Source organism: Lissotriton vulgaris, chromosome 1_1, assembly GCF_964263255.1.
Source record: "Lissotriton vulgaris chromosome 1_1, aLisVul1.2, whole genome shotgun sequence".
Classification (NCBI taxonomy): Eukaryota; Metazoa; Chordata; class Amphibia; order Caudata; family Salamandridae; genus Lissotriton; species Lissotriton vulgaris.
The window spans coordinates 2,136,997,151-2,137,015,580 of NC_141685.1; the positions used below are offsets into that span (position 1 = coordinate 2,136,997,151).

At 48.0% G+C, this 18,430-nt stretch overlaps 1 protein-coding gene across 6 annotated transcripts in view; it reads right to left on the reverse strand.

Moving 5' to 3' along the window:
- The window catches only part of ARFGAP3 (ARF GTPase activating protein 3), a 520,570-nt gene that overhangs the window by 106,724 nt on the left and 395,416 nt on the right, over positions 1-18,430 (reverse strand). The window lies entirely within an intron of this gene.

Below are 18,430 nucleotides of genomic sequence, written 5' to 3' on the forward strand. Positions count from 1 at the left end.
AATTATATGACACCCCTGGCCAGCATTGCCAAAACCCACTGGCTCAACATCATATCCTACGAGGATGTTACAAAACTCATCCTCTCCGAAGACACCACTAAAACCAAGAACAACTTCCATCACTGTCAACTGGATGAAGGACAACTGAATGAAGTTCAACCCGGACAAGACAAAGGTGCCGATTTTCAGATACAAAAGCTCTGCATGAATTCATCCTTGTGGAACTCAGAACATAGGCCTACTCCTACTCTCACTGGCTACGCTTGGAACCTAGGCATCATTCTGGACAAAAAGCTAACCATGAAAACTCCGGTCAACTCACTCTCCTCCTCCTGCTCCTTCATCCTCTGCATTCTTCATAAGATATTTAAATGGGTACTCTAAAGCTAGAGGTGCACCATCACCCAGGCCCTCATCTTCAGCAGACTGGATTACAATAACGCTCTCTATACAGCTCACCTTCTCCTCAGGCTACAGACCTCCTCCGACTTACTCCAAAAGCCGCAGCCAGACTCGTCCTGGATCTCCCTAGATGAACCCACATCACCCCTTACCTAGGGGAACTCCACTGGTTCCCTGTATAGAAAATATGCCAGTTCAAGCTCCTAGCCCATGCATACAGGAAGAAGTGTGGCGCAGCGGCCAGGGCGACTGACTCCAGAACCCAGGGGCTCATGGTTCGATCCATGGCACAGGCGGCAGGACAGCCCAGCGCCATGTGACTCAGGGAAATAGCTTGCTTAATCTTCCCGATGGCCCCCAGCGCCTTGACACCTTCGGGTAATTGTTTGCGCATTACAAATACTGGACATTTACAAGGCCCTAGACAACAGCGGACTCACCTACTTGAATCACCGCTTGAACTTCCATCAGCCCACGAGACACCCCTGCTCTGCGTCTTTCTCTAACCCTCCCTCCCGCATCCGATGTACCAGAGATGGAGGATGTTCCTTCTTCCTAGCAGCAAAGAGCGAGAACGAGCTACCCTTTCATCTGCGGACCTCCCAGTCTCTTCCAGAGTTCAGAAAGTCCCTGAAGACCTGGCTATTCGGCTAATCAACTGGTCCTTGCTAGACCCTGGATACCATCACGGATGACAAGTAGTGCTCTAAAAATCTGAGCGATAGAAGCGCTCTGCAGTTTCCGAATTTCAGAGTACGATGCTTATATTTGGGCACACTTTTATTTGGCACCATTTTGCTTAGGCGAAATTATATTAGGTTCACGTTTACTAAAGGAGAGGATAACTAAGCAGATTTGTAAGAGTCAATTAAGGCAGCATGGTGTTCACAGAATGCGTTGCAACTAATCATTTATACCTCTACTCGTATTCTCCCAGAATATGTATCCAGATGCCACTGTAGTCTTGATATTAAGCAATGCTTATTCAGAGAGCGGAATCTCTGTCAACCCATACAACAAACACTGCACTAATGCAGTGGCAAGGACTTTAGATCCAGATGACAGCCAAGTCTTTTTCAATGCCTCAATACAAGTGAGCATCAGTGACCACTGTGAGTCCTAAGAAATCTTACGTGCAGCTCAAGAGGTTGTCTGAATATCTAAAGTTTGATATAACCTTGACTGCATATACTACCTTTAGTGTTGGGACCAAATTATCAGCGACTGTGTAGTGAAGTCGTTCATGCTCTGCCACTGTTGGGACTGGCTCTCTTCTCAGAGTTCTAACTTTGACCGCTGTATTCTGGGCCTTGTTAACACATTGGCACTGAATACCAGATGCTTATTGTTTACTAACTAAAGCGTATTCATTTTGTAGACCTCTAAGGAGGTCATGCTGAGTGATGCGCTGAGGAGGCCCCTGTGACAATGAGGTCTAACAGATTCCTAAATTTAATGCATTAGTCCATTCAGCCACTAGACCTCACAGAAGGAGAAAAACGTGGATGAAGTCAGATGGTTATTATTGGCCCGCCTTAGGATATGCCAATCTAAACATCAGTATGTGGTCTTCAAAATACTAGGGCTATGTTATGACCCTGCAAAGAACAGTTCTGTAAAGCTATTTAGCATCGATAGTCAGGTTCACAAAGAACATTCTTTTTGGTAGAGACTATCTAACAGTAGATTCCTCATCTTTTGAATTGTCCCTAGGTGTCAGATTGAACCCAGAAAAGTCTGAGTGGTACCACTGCACAGCTCCACACAGACGCCGTTCTAGTCAGAAAATGAAATGCAGGGCCCATATCCTGCATTCAGTTGCTTTGGAGGTTGCCCATACCTCCAGACACAGAGCCCCCAACAGCAAATTGGCTTTAGCCAGTGTAAGGATTCCTAGACTTTGGATCTTATTGATGGATAAAACCTAGTTCACAAAATGGGGACGATGGGAGAGTCGGTAAGGAATCTGCAGTTAGATAGAGTCTCTACCAGAAAGAGCATAAGCGAATGTAAGCAAATGGTTCTTCTCAGAGACTTCTAAACAAAGAATTCTCACCTTTTGAATAGATACCAAAGCAGTACATATTAGGGGGTGGGTCTGTGAATTGTCTCAAACTAAAAATTACTGCAGGACTGGGTGACAAACATCTTTATTAGCAAGCCTTACTGTCCAGAGAGTCAGCCACGGCCCGTACAAGTAAGAGCGGTGGGGCGGGGTGGGGGATTCAACAAGCGACCACGAAGGAAAATTAAATAAATAATTAATTTTCCCTCAACTTCCGTCGAAATACCCCCCACCCCGCCCCAGCGCCCAAACGCTCTTACATGCATGGGCCGCGGCTGCTGACATTAGTGCTTCGTGATTGTATGGAGCGACACCTACGTAGCCGCCTGGCAGATGTCCAGAACAGGAACTTCAGGTGCCAAGGCAGTGGTAGCAACTTTGGACCAGGTGGAATGAGCTTTCAGCTCTTCTAGACACTGCTTTTTGGCCAACATATAGGAAGTCCTGATGCAGAGTACAATCCAGCAGGAGATGGTCCTTTCATGTACTTCCTTGCTTTTTTTCACTTAAGTGAGCCCTACAAATAGCTGATCATACAACTAGTATTCTTCTGTCCGATCGATAAACAATCTCATGCTCTATTGGGGTCAAACCAATGAAGCCTCTCGTCCTCAGAGGGGTGAAGGTGAGCATAGAAGGCCGGCAGGGTGATGGTTTGACCTAAGTGAACGACATCACAACTTTTGGCAAGAAGGATGCTAGTGTCCGTAGAACCAGTTTGTTTGACAAGACAGTGTTGTACAGTGGATTGACACAAAAAGTCTGCAGCTCACTCATCGCACCAATGTTATGGTGACAAGGAACACTGTCTTGAGGGTGACAAGACGCAAAGGCAGCTGTGAAGCGGCTCAAAGAGAATGCACATCATATATGTGAGGACCAAGTTAGGGTACAACTGTGGCATGGCAAAAGGAGTGGGAGGAAACCAGCGTTGTAGGACTTTAAAAAAACGTATCACAACCAGTGATTTAAAGAAAGAAGACTGGTCTGGAAACCTAAAAAGGCTGAAAGAGCTGAAACTTACCATAAACTGTGCTGAAAAAATTCCTTGCAGAATGCCAGATAACTTTGCCTGGAGAGTAGTCAATCAGGCGTGAGCCAAACCACACCACAAATTTGTTCGAACAGGCATGTGCAGCTATTGTCAAGGGATGCCTGGGTGCCAAGATTACCTCAAATAACTCTGGTGGAAGATAAAAAGGTGTTCAGCTGTTACCGCTTAATCTCCCATACTCAAAGGTGGACATTGCGAAGGACCAGGTGCAGAACCCTGCCCTGCCCTGCCCTGTTGCTGTGACAGTAGGTCCTCCTGGAGTGGCAGCCTGATAGGATAACAGATGCTCAAGCCCAGGAGCTCTGGATACACTACTCTCGGTGCCCAATCCGGAGCCAGAGGGATGACTTGGGCCTGGTCAGTCCTACTCTACTTCAGAACTTGGGACCGGAAGGCATAGAGGTGAGACGCTTTAGAAACCCAACCGTGCAGAACTGCTGAAATTGCTGGTTCTCTGCATTGGCGAATTGATAGAGGCAAGTGTCACCCCATTGCCAGAAGAGACTGTGTGCCATCTTTGGATTCATGGATCCCGTCAGGTGGTCAACCACCAGCAAAACTGCTTGGTAGTCCAGCCACTTCGAGGCGTAGCGTCTCCTGGCACAGGAACTGGGACACAACTCTACCCTGCTTGTTGCAATTCCACGTAGCAGTGGTGTTGTCCGCAAGCACGTAGTAACCTACCCTAGAATGATGCTTTCAATGAAAAGTGGCTGGTCCACATCTCAAGGATATTGCTATAGAGCTGGGCCTCCATAGGAGACCAGAGACCTCTGATCTCCACATCTCCCAGGTGGCTGCCCCAATACAAAAGGGACACATAGGTCACCATGGCCAGCTTTTGGTGAGGTAAGGAGAGGGGTCTGCTGCCGACTTAATCCCTGTCCAGTAACCACCTCTGCAGATCTTTCGCAGTCTCTTCTGAAATCTGGGCAAGGTATGAAAGGTCCCTGCATGTCTAACACCACTATCCAGGATCAAGGGCAGACAAGGCCAGAGAGAGCATCTTCTGGAGGAAGAGATTGAGAGGGCATAGGTGTAAAATAGGACAATGGCCTACGGCCTTCTTTGGCACCAGGAAGTAGTGGGAGTAGCAACCACGACTCACTTCGGAAGCAGGCACCATCTCAATAGCCCCTTTTGGATAAGGGCTTTTGTTCCTTACCGAAAAATGGCCAGATGGTCTTCGGTTAGTCATTCTGGGATGCTGGAAGGTCCGGCAAAATGGAAAGGAACAATAGGGTTGATGCAGCTGGAAAGGGAGGGCAGATAAGCCCAATGAGCATGCTGCAGCCCTGCTCTCTTTGACCTGCTCAAGAGCGAAATCTGCCATATTCCAAAAAGGCGAGCTCTGCAAAGGGGTATGTCTGTTCGGTACAACTGGACATCGTCTGAAAGCCCGTCGACCGAAACCAGGCATAGCAGCACTGCTGCCAATTTTGGATGAGGACAAGTCTGGGGTCTTCCAGTGCACCTCAAAGGACTTGATCCACTGAGTTCCCAAGAGCATGGGAACAGCAGTACAGCAGGCAGCTGCCATTGAGAGACTTGAGGGTAAGACTGGTTGAAGAAAATACCCTCTTCCCAAACATTTCTACCCATTTGGATTACCTATTGGGGGAGTAGTCGGAAAAGTGTTTGGATTAGTTTGGCTAGTCGATGCATGGACTTCTAAGCTCTCAGGAGAGGGGTGCGAAAACAAAAATGCAGTGTCACCCAGGGCAGGGCGGTAGCATTGTGCAATTCGGTGGTTCACAAGGGCCAGGACAAGGTTTGGCCAAGGGTAACAGTGAGAGCTTGGTAGTGGTTTACCCTGGTTGGAGAACTTCGGTCAAGTCATTGGTTTGGACTGCTAAGGTGGGGAGCTGGAGGTCAAGAACTTCAGTTGTAGTCACATTACCACGGTAACAAAGCACTATCTTCAGTGATAGGAACTGGGGGTGTGAGGAGGCAAGAGTCAGGAGAAGTGACTAAGCAACTGGTGTCTTGTGGGCCATCATTCCAGTTTTTTTTCATGGTAAGGTTGGCCAATTGCATCACCTGTATCATACTTGTGGTCAGAATCTGTGCCAAACAAGGAATGTAATGTGTGGGATCTTCCTGGTAGAGGTGGGATGTCAAGCATTGCAGGTTGTGGGTCAACGGAAACCGAGCACCATCAAATAATAATAATAATAATAAAGAGCTTATAGAGCGCTCAGTAACGCCATCACGGCGTGTCCCCGCGCTAAGCTACCAGTGAAGCAGCATAGAAAACCCAGACTCTATGCAGTATATAGATGTGTTTTGAGCAGAGCCCTAAACCGCAATTCATTGCTCTCCAGTCTCAGCATAGGAGGGAGTTTGTTCCAATTTTGAGCTGCTTGGAGCGCGAAGGACCGTCCACCCATTCTAGCCTTCCTAATCCTGGGGACTGTCAACAGTCCGGTACCCTCTGAACGGAGGGTCCTAGTAGGTACATAGCGGCTGACTAGATCCTTCAGATATGTCGGTGACTTGTCCCAGACAATACGGTGGCAGAAGAGGAGGCACTTAAATAGCACACGCTTCTTCACAGGCAGCCAGTGAAGCGCATCCAGCGCCAATTTCGAGCTGGCTCTCCTGGGTCTTCTTAACACCAGTCTGGCTGCGGAGTTCTGTATGACTTGTAGGCGACCTATGCTGCCCTCGGTTGCCCCAAGGAACAGAATGTTGCTGTAATCTAACCGCGAGGTCACCAGTGCCTGCGTTAGTGTCCTTCTGGCCGATAAAGGGAGGAGGTCTAAGGTTTTGTTTAGGGTCTTTAGGACTCCAAAACATTTGCCCACAAGGCGCCTTATGTGGCCTTCATATGAGAGAGAAGGATTCATCCAAATTCCTAAATTTTTGGCCTCTTGACATGGTATGGGGGTAGGGCCCAAACATGAAGGCCACCACTCATCCGACCATTTTTCGCTTTTTCCCCCTACCACCAGCACCTCTGTTTTAGAGCCATTGAGTTTTAGGCAGTGGGCATCCATCCACTCTGCTAATGCCTGCATACAGGATTTAAAATTTTTAGGGGTGTTGGAGGTGCTCTGCGATAGGGAAATCAGCAGCTGAGTGTCGTCAGCGTACGACACTAATTCTACCCCAAAAGAGTGTACAACCTTCGCCAGAGAGGCCATGTATAGGTTAAAAAGAGTGGGGCTCAGAGCTGAGCCCTGAGGCACTCCCTGGTCTAGTGACATCTCCACTGAGCGGCAGGTCCCCTGCTGTACCTGGAAGCATCTCTCCGTAAGGAATGATTGCAGCCAGCCCAGCGCAGGACCAACGACCCCAGCTTCGTTCAGACACCGTAGCAGGATGGAGTGCGCTACGGTGTCAAAAGCTGCGCTTATGTCGAGCATGATCAGGGCCATTGTATGACCAGCATCTGCCCCCGCTCTTAAAGTCTCAGTGGCTCTTAGGAGGGCCGTCTCCGTAGAGTAGCCCGCCCTAAATCCTGATTGAGAGGGATGGAGTAAATTCCATTTTTCCAGGTGCTCCGTGAGCTGGGCATTAACCACCTTCTCGGCGACCTTCGCCACGTACGGCAATAAGGAAATGGGTCTAAGGTTTTCTAGTAACTCCAAGCTGACATTGGGTTTTTTCCTTATTGGCAGTACTATGGCCTTCTTCCACTCCCTCGGGACTTGTTGAGTGGAAAAGGAGGTTTGTAGAACGTGTCTAATGTGAGGTTCCAAGGCTGTCAGGCCCTCTGATATGACCCAGGCCGGGGCCGGATCATTAGGGGAGCCGGACTTCACACTTCGACAGATCTTTATTAGCTTGTCAGCTGCGGGAACCTGGAAAGTTAGTAGTGAGGAATCCGGGGCTGCCAATGAGGTGACTGCTCTGAAATCTGTACCCTTATCTGGTAATTGAGAAAAGGAAGCATAGATCTTTTTAACTTTGCAAGAGAAAAAGTCAGCGACTTTATTGCATCCCTCCTTGGAGGTCTCTGTGGGGGTATTGGAGCTAGAGACCAGAGATATCTCTTTATATATTTTATATATATATATATTCATATTGTAACGGCACCAACTTGGAATCAGAGAGCACAATGGGCACATCCTCCTCAGTCGTCGATGGAGTCTGCTTCGATGTTCTTGAAACCAGTGCAGTTGTGGAGCCGGAAGCAGTGGGTGCCAGGTATGGGTTTGGAGGATCTAACTGGTATTGAGGGCAAGCACAATAACAAATGTAGGGCCTTGAGCCACAATGGGGCTCAAAAATGTGCCACAGGACATCAGAAGGGATCTGAAGGGTTGGAGCATGGCCTTGTGGTACTCTTGGATCTGCGTCAGAGCTGCAGGTGGCACGACTTGGGTTGCACCGGTACAATCAAAGGAAGGGCTCGGAAATTGGCTGACTTTCAGCTAGAGACCAAGAGGCATCGGACTGTCTGCACACCCTCTTATGAGTTTGAGTGGTGGAAAGGGGCTAAGTCCTGTTTGGATTTTTTGTGCTTCTACTAGTCCACAGTTTAGAGCATGAAGACTCATCTCCTGTGTCCCCTAAACTGGAAATGGGACAGAGACAAACCCTTGGACTGGTCACTATGCGAGGTCTTCCGACGTTTGGTGGCGCAGAGCTTCACCTCACGGTCCTGTATGGCCTTTGAGGTCATCTACGCATGGTCAGTAATGTCATGTATGTAATGTATAAAGCGCAAACTCATGCCAATTAGGGCAGCAGCAATGTCAGCAGCGGGCCAAGTAAGAGAGCAAAGTGACTTCTAATCCTATGGTATGAGCTAGGTTTTTAAGGCCTTTCTGAAGGTGAGTAAGGAGGGGCAGTTTTTAGGGTCAATGGCAGCCTGTTCCAAAGCATTGTAGTGGTCATGAAAATACTCTTTCCCCCCCGAGGTGGCTATCCTAAATGGTGGGACCATCAAATACCTAGCAGAGCCTGAGCGAAGTGTCTTTGCTGGTACACAGCATTTGAGTTTCTTATTAAAATGGTCTGGCCCAAGTCCGTGCAAGGATTTAAATGCCATACAGAGGACCTTGAATTTAAAGCGTTGCCTAACTGGCAACCAGTGTAACCTCCAGATGGCACCTCTGGCCGATTCATATTGGGGAATTTTAAAAAGAAAACGAAAAGCAACATTTTGCAGTGTCTGGAGCCTCTTCAAGAGACCTGATTTGAGAGTAAGGTTGAGACTATTGCAATAATACATGCTTGTGAGAACCAATGCCATATCTACGGTTTTCAGAAGTTTGGATGGTAAGAATGTTTCGATCTTTTTTTATAAGCCTTAAAGAACAGAAAGAGGCAGATGTGATTTTGTTAACTTGGTCCTTGAACTTCAGTTTGTTGTCTACCAAGAAGCCTAGGTTTTTTACTTTGTTTGACGGTGTAGGCAATGAGTCCAACTCTAGAGGTCACAAGTCCAGTGTCCAAAGAGAGGGGCTATTCCTGAAGATATGACCTCAGTTTTGTGGCATTCAATTTCAGGCAGTTGCAATCCATTCAGTAGCTCACCTTACTCATGCATGAGCTAAATGCCGCACCCGAATTGTTTTCAGGATTTGCTAATGACTCAACATTTTGGGTGTCGTCAGCGTAAGACGTAAAGGTAAAGCCAGAGGTTTTTTTAATAATGGACGCAAGTGGCGCAACATAGAGGTTAAATAAGGTTGGGCTCAGTGCCGACCCCTGGGGAACTCCGCAGGGCAGGGAAAAAGGCCTAGAGACAAACTTTCCCATTGTCACATTATGTTGTCTATTTGCCATGAATGATTGCAGGAGATCCAACGTGGTGCCCTCTATCCCCAGGCCACTTATACGTTCAGCCAGGATCTCATGGCTTACCGTATCAAAGGCTGCAGAGAGATCCAGCAAGATCAGCGCTGCCGTTCTAACCCCTCCCATCAAGCACTTCTCGTATATCCTCTGTCGCTTCCACCAGGGCAGACTCTGTGATATTATTTTTTCTGAACCCATGTTGTGTATTGTCCAGCAGAGAATTTCTCTAAATATTCTGAGAGCTGTTGATTCATAACTTTCTCTACCAGCTTGGTGGCGAAAGGGAATCTTAAAAAAGGTCGATAGTTACTAGAGTCTAGGGTGGTCAAATTGTCTTTTTTTAATAGGGGGAGGATCGAGGAAGGTTTCCAATGGGAGGGGAAGATCCCTTCTGCAAACTTATTATTGAGGATTTGCCCCAGGTATTTAGTGCCCAGGCTTTAGTGTTGTGGCTTGACCCCAGTCACCACAGACAACCCTGATGAGGATCTCTCAGACATTTGCTTGAGACAGACCTTACAGGGTTTGAATCCTGTTATCTTGGGGAAGGGGTGACATTTCTCTTGCACACTAAAATAATTTGGGTCAGAAACTGATTTCAAGGGGTGCATGGCCAGGGCAAGCATGGAGTCAGCTGCTTGTTGAGCGGCTTTGACGTCCATTGCTTGTGATCATACCATCCTGATCCTCCCCGACTTGGTCTTTGTTGGATTATTGAAGACTGAGGCTCCAAAAGCAAGCGACCTAGGAGTACAGCTGAGTTGTAGCTCTGGCAATAGTGACAGAGAAGAGATGCGACTGCTGAGGAAGTGAACCCCTCCAGGGAAGCAAGGAAAGGTGGGGATGGAGTGCCCCCTTCCCGCATGTAGTGCCGCTAATAGAGACTTGCTGAGGAGTACAGCGGCAAACAAGTGGGTGGAGCAGGAGGCCTGGTACAGTGAGTGTTTACCGCCTAGGCCCTCCTTTGGATGAGGGGACTGCTGGGGGCAGCCTCAGACAGCAAGGGTGAGCCGCTGGCCCAGAGGGAGCAGCAGAGAACAGGAGGAAGCAACCCAGCTCAATCGTGGTGTGCGGCCCCCAGACGGGTCCACACGACTGCTACTTGAGGAAAAGAGGATAGGGGAGGAAGAGAGGAATCATTAAAACATCTGGAGGCGAGGGGGTGGAGATACGCACACCTGAGCTATGGGGGAGCTCTGGGGGACCTCGGACGTGCCCAAGTTATTTGGTGCCTGCTTAGCACCTGAAAGTTCACACAACTTGAATTACGGCTATGGCATACCTTTGCGCACCTTGAGGCCACAGAGAACAGACTGGCGGAGTACTTGTGGGGGGGCTGTAAGGGGGGTTCTCGTGCCCGGAGTGCCACATTGAAACCGGGGAGATTTAGAGAGACTTATGGAGTTGGGTCATTCGAAAACACACTCCTCTGTGGACTCTGCTCCCGCACCCCCTCCTTTCCCTTTATCGGAAGGACACTTATTGGACTGGTGGCCCCCTGCTTTACTTTTTCTCCTTTGACCTGGCGGAGGCGGACCTGCTGGAGATCAGAGGGGGCAACAGCCCTGTGGTGGAGGCTGGAACGGAGTGGTCACATCGGGAGGGTTTCTTTTGGACCATGGCCAGACTGGGAACTAAAAGCAGCCCTGGCAAATTTTTGCAGACCAGCCCCCATCTGGTGCATAGCGAGCGAGCGTAGCGAGGAAGCCCGCCGGTTACTAGGGGGGTTTGGAAAACGACAGACCAAAATGGTGAATTTTGCAGCACATTTTTCATTACATATTTAATTGTATCAACTTTCAAAGCACAATAAATAGTAGATGATTACCTTAAAGAGCAGCAGGTTACCCACCAAGTCATATGTACCCATAGACGTTCTTTCAGAGAGCACCAAAAATAGACACCAGTAGTGTATCAGAGAGAACAAAGTAAAAGTGAGACCAGACCCCCACATGGTTTGTAGCGAGGAAGCGCAGTGAGCAAGCACTACTAGGGGGATTTTGGGGGTTGAATTGTCCCCCCCCAAGAAAATTTGGGAGACAGAAAGGCCAAAATTAACCATTTTTCATTACATGTTAGATTGTATTAACTTTTAAAGCATAGTAAATTGTCACTCATGTTGTCACATATGAGCACCCAGGCCACCGACTTAGGCCAGAATACTGTGGAAATGTCACACATAAGCACCAAGGCACTGACTCAGGCCTGGTCACACCACTAGGCCAGTAAACAAGCAAACATCACACAAGCACCCAGGCCAGTAAGCATGGCATTGTCACACATGAGCCTCCAGCTCCAGGTCACTGAGGCCATAAACTATGCAAATAGCACACATAATTAAGCAACCAGGCAAGAAAACATGGAAACGTCACACATAAGCACCCAGGCTGACAGAAGGCATGGAAATGTCTCAAATGGCACCATGGCCAGAAAGCATGAAAAATTAACACAAAGGCCCTGGCCTTGACATGACACATCTTTAAATATCCTACTTAAGTGGGTGGCACAATAAGTGTTGCAGGCCCACTAGCAGCATTTGATGTACAGTCCCTGGGTACATATAGAACCACATTTCTAGGGACTTACAAGGAAATTAAAATTGCCAATTCAGTGTAAGCCAATTTTACCATGTTTGAAAGGAAAGAGCGCAAGCACTTTAGCACTGGTTAGTGGTGGTAAAGTGCACTGAGACCTAAGAGCCAACAACAATTGCTTTTTTTATGTAAAATAAAGCAGATGAAACCGGATTTTAATTTGGAGCAATCTGAGGCCAACAGGGACTTATCTAACCTTGTCTCAGCAGTCAGTATGAACAATATGCATCTAAAAAACATTTTACACATGCTAATGTCATAGACAATTCCTGTGGGGTAAGGGGATGTTAACACACATCACTAATCCGGTCTTTTGTTAAAGTAAAGTGAATCCTTCATCTTTTGCAGCCCACCTAAGTGTTTCGGCAAAAAAGTCTGCTAAAAATAGAATGTCTGAGTCCTTGATGTACCACAAGCAGCGGCCCCAGCCAGCAGTTGCCACCAAGTGGTTAGAAAAATACAGCCATCTTTGGAGTGCAGAGAAAACATGATTCTACAACACCACCTACAGCCCCAGCCCTGCACAATGCAACCTCCCACACTGACCCACTCCAATTCCACACACCACCTACAGACCCAGCCCTGCATAATAGCACCTCCCGCTGACCCACCCCAATTCCACACACCACCTATTGTCCCAGCCCTGCACAATACCACTTCCCGCTGACCCACCCCAATTCCACACATCACTTACTGTCCCAGCCCTGCACAATACCACTTCCCGCTGACCCACCCCAATGCCACACATCCCTTCTGTCCCAGCCCTGCACAATAACACCTTTGAAACATGTGCAGCAGTTACCGTTAATTACCTAAACTGCCCATTTTCATAACTGGCATGGCTTCAGTAGCTTTGCTCCTACCACCATCTCACTTCCTGTTTCACATCTAGCCTTTTTATGGCTTTCTCACACTCCTTCCAACACGTCCAGGATCCTTTCCAGGCCCTCCACCCTGATGCTACTCCTCTTGCCCTCCCTTTCCCCTGCTCGGTCTAATCCTACCTCCTTTTTCACTGTCTCCTCCTTTTTCTCTTCCTCGTTTTCTTGGAGGCCCCTTCGTGCTCCAGCTCTGATTCCACTACTACCTCTGTCTGCAGTCCTCCGCCTCCTGCTACATGTGCCATCTACTGCTTTCCTTCCACACCAACTCCCTCACTCACTCTACAAAATCCCCATATCCCCTCTTCCTCAGAGCTACTCTCTGACATGTTCAGTGTCTCCACTTCATTCCACCCTTCACAGTCTGCCTTGGCTCTTTCTGTCTTTTTCATGACTTCATCACCCTGGCCAGTACACCAGACAAGACTTCCTCTCCTCCCAAATGCTCCACTGATGTATATCTCCATTCCCCCACTGACTGTTATGCCTTTACCGTGCCTTGCCTCTGCCTTCTTTCATCTACCTACGCACCCCATCCTCCTCTTGCTCCAAAATCTGTCATATTGTCACTGCCTTCTCCCCCTCTAAATTTTCTAATGCCGTCCCGACTCCTGTTTCTTCCTTCCCCCACATCCTTCCTTCTGACACAGGCCAAGTCCTCTTCCTTTAGCCCCTGCCACTCCTACTCTTGCTTTTTATCCATCTAATCCCTCCAACCACCTTTATACCTGCATGTCATTAGCCCTCATCGGTGCCATGACCTTCTGATCAGCCTTCATTTCTGCTAACGTAGCCATGTGCAGTAACATCAACTGCTCAACACCCTTCACTTAGCCAGCTTCACTTGTACCCTCACATCCCTCCTTTTTCTAGACTCCATTATTCTAGCCTTGAGTGCAGTACACCTGTTTACACACCAGCAGCACTGCCCCCTTTTTCTCTTGCAATGCCCGCTGACACTTCCCCTATGGCCCCAACTCACCAGAGACACTTGATCAAGTCTCTTCATCCGGTGGCCTTGGGACCGAGAGACTTGCAAATATTGCCTTAGTGGTGTAGTGACCTCTGCCCCCCAATTTTCCTGTCAATTCCTATGTGGTAGACCCACCCCCACGCCCTTTTCTCCCCTCACCACCAATTATCTGTGTTTGCCCTGTCGTTTTATCCTTGGAGGCTGAGGGGCATCCCCTTCTCGTCAGTACCCCTCTGGTACCCAAGCAACCTTGAACTCTCCACCCTCCTCCCTATTGTCCCCTCCCAATGTCATGCACTAACCTCACGCTGCTCCCGACTCACCTAAGGGAGAGGAAAGCAGTCTCATGTTCTTGATTACTCATGTGCCAGTGCTGTCTCCTTTCTTGGCAGCATGCCACAGGAATCAAAATCCCCGTTTCTGCCTCAGGCCTTTCTAATGATGTGACAGGAATGTGCTCATCTGGTCTAATCGGTGTCTGCACAAAATCAGACTAGGGCTACAAGCCCTTCCCCGAGAAAGCATGCCTCTTTCCGCATGTCTGCTGCTTCCTACTGTATATGTGTGGCTACAAACACAGAAAAGTTAATAACTTCTGTTTGATTCAGAATTCAGGTAAGTGTAAGCTGACAACTGTTTAGCTCTGCTAAAGCAGTCACTTCAATAATGGGGTCTGGGTCCCAGTTTTTATATTGATGTAGCCCAAGAGGATGTTTCATTATGGTATTTTCTATATCACAGAGTTATCATCAGCAAATGTGTACGTAGTGTGCATTTTATTCACTCTAGAAAAATTAAAGGAACGCGTTGCAATTTGGACACTTTACCGGACTGAAGTGCCTGTGTGGGCCTCTGAAAAGGGGTGTTCGTGCCCGGGGTGCCGTATCTAGGGGCAGTGAATTCGGAGGGCGGTGCCTGCTGGTGGCAGCCCCGGACTGCATCGATTTACGAGACTTTGGGTGCTGCGCAAGTCACTGGCGCAAAAATATACCCTAGGGATAGATCATGGTGCAGTCAAAAGTAATTAAAGCATCTCAGCCACCCCTACTGCACCCATTGTGGGATAGATATGCACAGATAACGGATCCGCCAGATCGTGGCCTAGAGACACTTACGGCCACCATCTTGGCAGCCATATGAGATATGAAAGCAACTGTGGAACTCAAAATACAGTGACCCAGGAGGTGAATCTCCTCCAGACTGACCACAGGAAGCTAGTGGACTGTCCGACAGACGGAATATATGTTGGCCCTGCCTAGACCAATGGTGACCAAATACTCTAACCATGTACAGCAGTTGGAACAGGAGGTGGCCAAGCTGCAGTAGACGCTGGAAGAAGTCGAGGGTCGCTCCTGACGTAACATCACACTGACTGATATTCCGGAGGGTTCCGAGCATGGATGCCTTCCTTGAGGACTGGCTGCCATCAGTGGTGTTGGCAGGCAAAACCTCCAAATGGTGCAATGTGAATCAGACCCACAGGGTTCCTGACTGAACACCACTTCCACTCACCGGGGACCCCGCCCAGGGCTATTGTGGCCCATGGAGTGAGAGGGGCAAACTCAACATTTATCCTGACTACATGGTGCAGGTCCAACGTCAAAGCTTTTCTACGGGGTCAAACAACATTTGAGGATGTCGGAAACATCTTGTTGTTCCCAGGGAAACTGAGGATTATTGACAAAGACTGCTCATACTTTTTCACAGCTGCAACGGAAGTATGGGATTGGCTTGAACAGCGGTGACACCGGCAGCCGACAGACCGGGGCGGAGGTACCCAAACCCGGCCCTGGCAGGAGCAGAGCAGGCGTCGATGCCAGAGGGCTCCCCTACAGGCAACGCCAACGAGGGTGCAGGCGGAATTAGAGAGACCAAAAGGTAGAAGTGGACTTGCAGTGTTTCTGCAGTCTGAAAACGAAAGTAGCGTTAGTTGTAGGGCTGGACTATACACAGGATGATAATGCGTCCCGCGGGGGACCCCTGAGGAGGGAAAGCTGCCATGTGACAGCTGATGAGATTATCAGAGCTGTGGCCCCGACTCAGGGGAGGCCAAGGAGGAATGCGGGGTGACAGGCCCACCAAGTGACAGCTTAGGAGATCATCATATTGCCACGTTTACACCCTGCCAAGTAGGGTCTCTGTGATTTCAGTTTCAATGTGTTTGTGTTGCTATTAGTAAATATATCAGGGCGACGGATATACCGTGAATTGGGGTGGAGGCCAGTTTGACAGCCGCAGCATGGTAAGGTAGGGTGGGGGGGCTTTTTGGGATTATGTTAAAATGGTTTGCAGTGGTGCATGGATTGTCCACCATCACAGAATTAGCACTGTAGGCTGCAGCCTTCAGTGAGGTGCTAGCCTCCGACACCAACAATAAGATCAGCTAGATCAAGTATGTAGATAGCTTTCAGACAAGCATTAGCTTGCCAAAACATGCTATAGGCCATACATTGACCTACACCAGGGACCAGGTGAAGCAACTCCATTGGGCATGGGTTCATCAGAACAAATTTGCACAATCCAAACTGGGCTCCTTAGCTGAAACCTTTATGGATTTGAAACCCAATTGTTCCTTAGAAAGCTTTTTTGATGTCATGAAGGTCCTAGCTGATAGGAAATTGTACAGCCAGTTTAGGCATGGTCGCCTACCTATTATTGCCTTTACAAACTCTTGGATGACCAATAAAACCCGATCCAAGGGCTGTCCTTCTTGTGCTTGTCCATACAAATCAACTGGCCACGTTCTTTCTGCCTGCCCAGCCTATGTAAAACCAAGGAGTAAATACCTAGCTCCCGTGTGCAGACAATTAGGGACTCGAAACTTGGAGGAGGCCATGCGCATTTTAAAGTCAGATGCCAGACCTCGGTTTGCCTGGGCTACAGTGAAATTCTTAGGCCACTGTTGGGCGATTAAAAGGAAGGCACTGTTGAAATCCCCCCTGGCCCGGATATATAAAAAGGCAATTGTGATGACCCGGCAACGAGGACTTATTTGTAATTTGAAATGCAAGTTTTTAAAATCGTATATATTTGTATTTATCGAATTTCACGATGTGCAGCAATATGTTGCTACAGGATTTTGTATTAGGGTGTTGCTAAATGGCAAAAGGGGCATTAATGCATCCTTTGAGCAAACTATCTGAAGAGACGTTTAAGGCAATTGCTGCTAATGCACTAGCACTTTATTTATGTGGCCCCATTTCCCTGTCCTATCTTGTCGGCAACAGCATAAATATGATATGCCATTTTATCATGCATATTCGAGTACTTACTATTAATCATTTGTGTATTTTTATTGAATGTTATAATTAAGAATGTTTTAACTTGATCTGTGTGGCTGTACCCTTTTATGGTTTCACAAACCGAAATAAAGTTAATTTGATGACTTGGAATGTGAACTGTCTAAGGAACAGGATCAAGAGCGGGCTGGTGGTGAAGGCCCTGGCTAGACATGCAGCAGATATGGTCTTTCTACAGGAAAATGCATGAAGGGAACCAATGAGGCAATACTGACACAGGGGAAAAATACCGTGCTTAGACGTGAACTAAGCATTTGACTCTGCGGAGTGGCCGTTCCTTTTCAAAATTATGAGGAAGAGGGGCTTTGAGTCCAAATTTTTGTAATAGGGTGGGCTCCTCGACCTGAATCAGAGGGCTCAGGTGAACGGCATTCTGTCCCAGGAGTTCCCATAGTGTGGGGCACTATAGAAAGCAGTCCCCTGGCACCAATGTTGTTTGTCCTGGCGATTGAGGCATTGGCGGAGTGGATTAGGTTGGACGCACAAATATGGTAGTGGCAGTGGGTGGGTTGAGGACGACGCATGGGAGGACAGGATATCCCTCTACGCTGAGTATGTACTCTTGCACCCTGTGGGGAAATCTTTATGATTTATGGACAGTTCTCTGCACTGGGTATTTACTGGTAGAAATCCCTCATTATCCAGATAGGGGCTTGGGAGATCCAGAGTGAGCTCCCTATGTTGCTTAAGGTGATACGGAAACACATCACTTGCCTCTCAGGATCTTGATGGATTAAACTACTCACTACAAAGTTAACCTGTGGAATGGTGTTTATGCGGAGATGCACGTGCCACCTATAGGCATGCACAGGTACTGCTCAAAAGTATCCAGAGCCAGTCTGGTGCCTGGGATATATTCAAAAGGTGAGGAGTCTGTAGTTAGAAATCTCTATCAGATATGCTGGAATCCGGTTCTACGCTATGCTGATGAATGTCAGGTATGCAACGTTCCGGACTATATTTTTACTGACAGGTCGGACTTCTTGAAGCCCCCCAAAGAAATGCATTTTTCTTCGAAAATATAATGCAATCATTACACATGTAATTTTCTAATTAAGGGGTTGGCTCCTTGCTCTCCCCTACTTTTATTTCAGATTTGCCATCGGGATTAATATCTCCGCCTAAAACACTAATGTGTCTCGCCCGGTTGAATTCCATTCAGCAGTTCAGGCTGTGGTGATGTTTAAAATCTCCATGGGAATTAACATGGGAAACCCTGCTTGAGGGATCACCCTGAAGCTTCCCATGCTCTAGAATTAAGAAAGCACTTTTTAGGGAAAATGTCATGGAGATGCGTCAAAAGGCGCTAAAGTAATAAGCAAGTCAAAAGCGCATTTCCTATGGAAACTAGGTCCTTAATGTAACTACCTACCGGTGACCGCCAGTAGGATTGGGGGGTGGCGGGGGACAC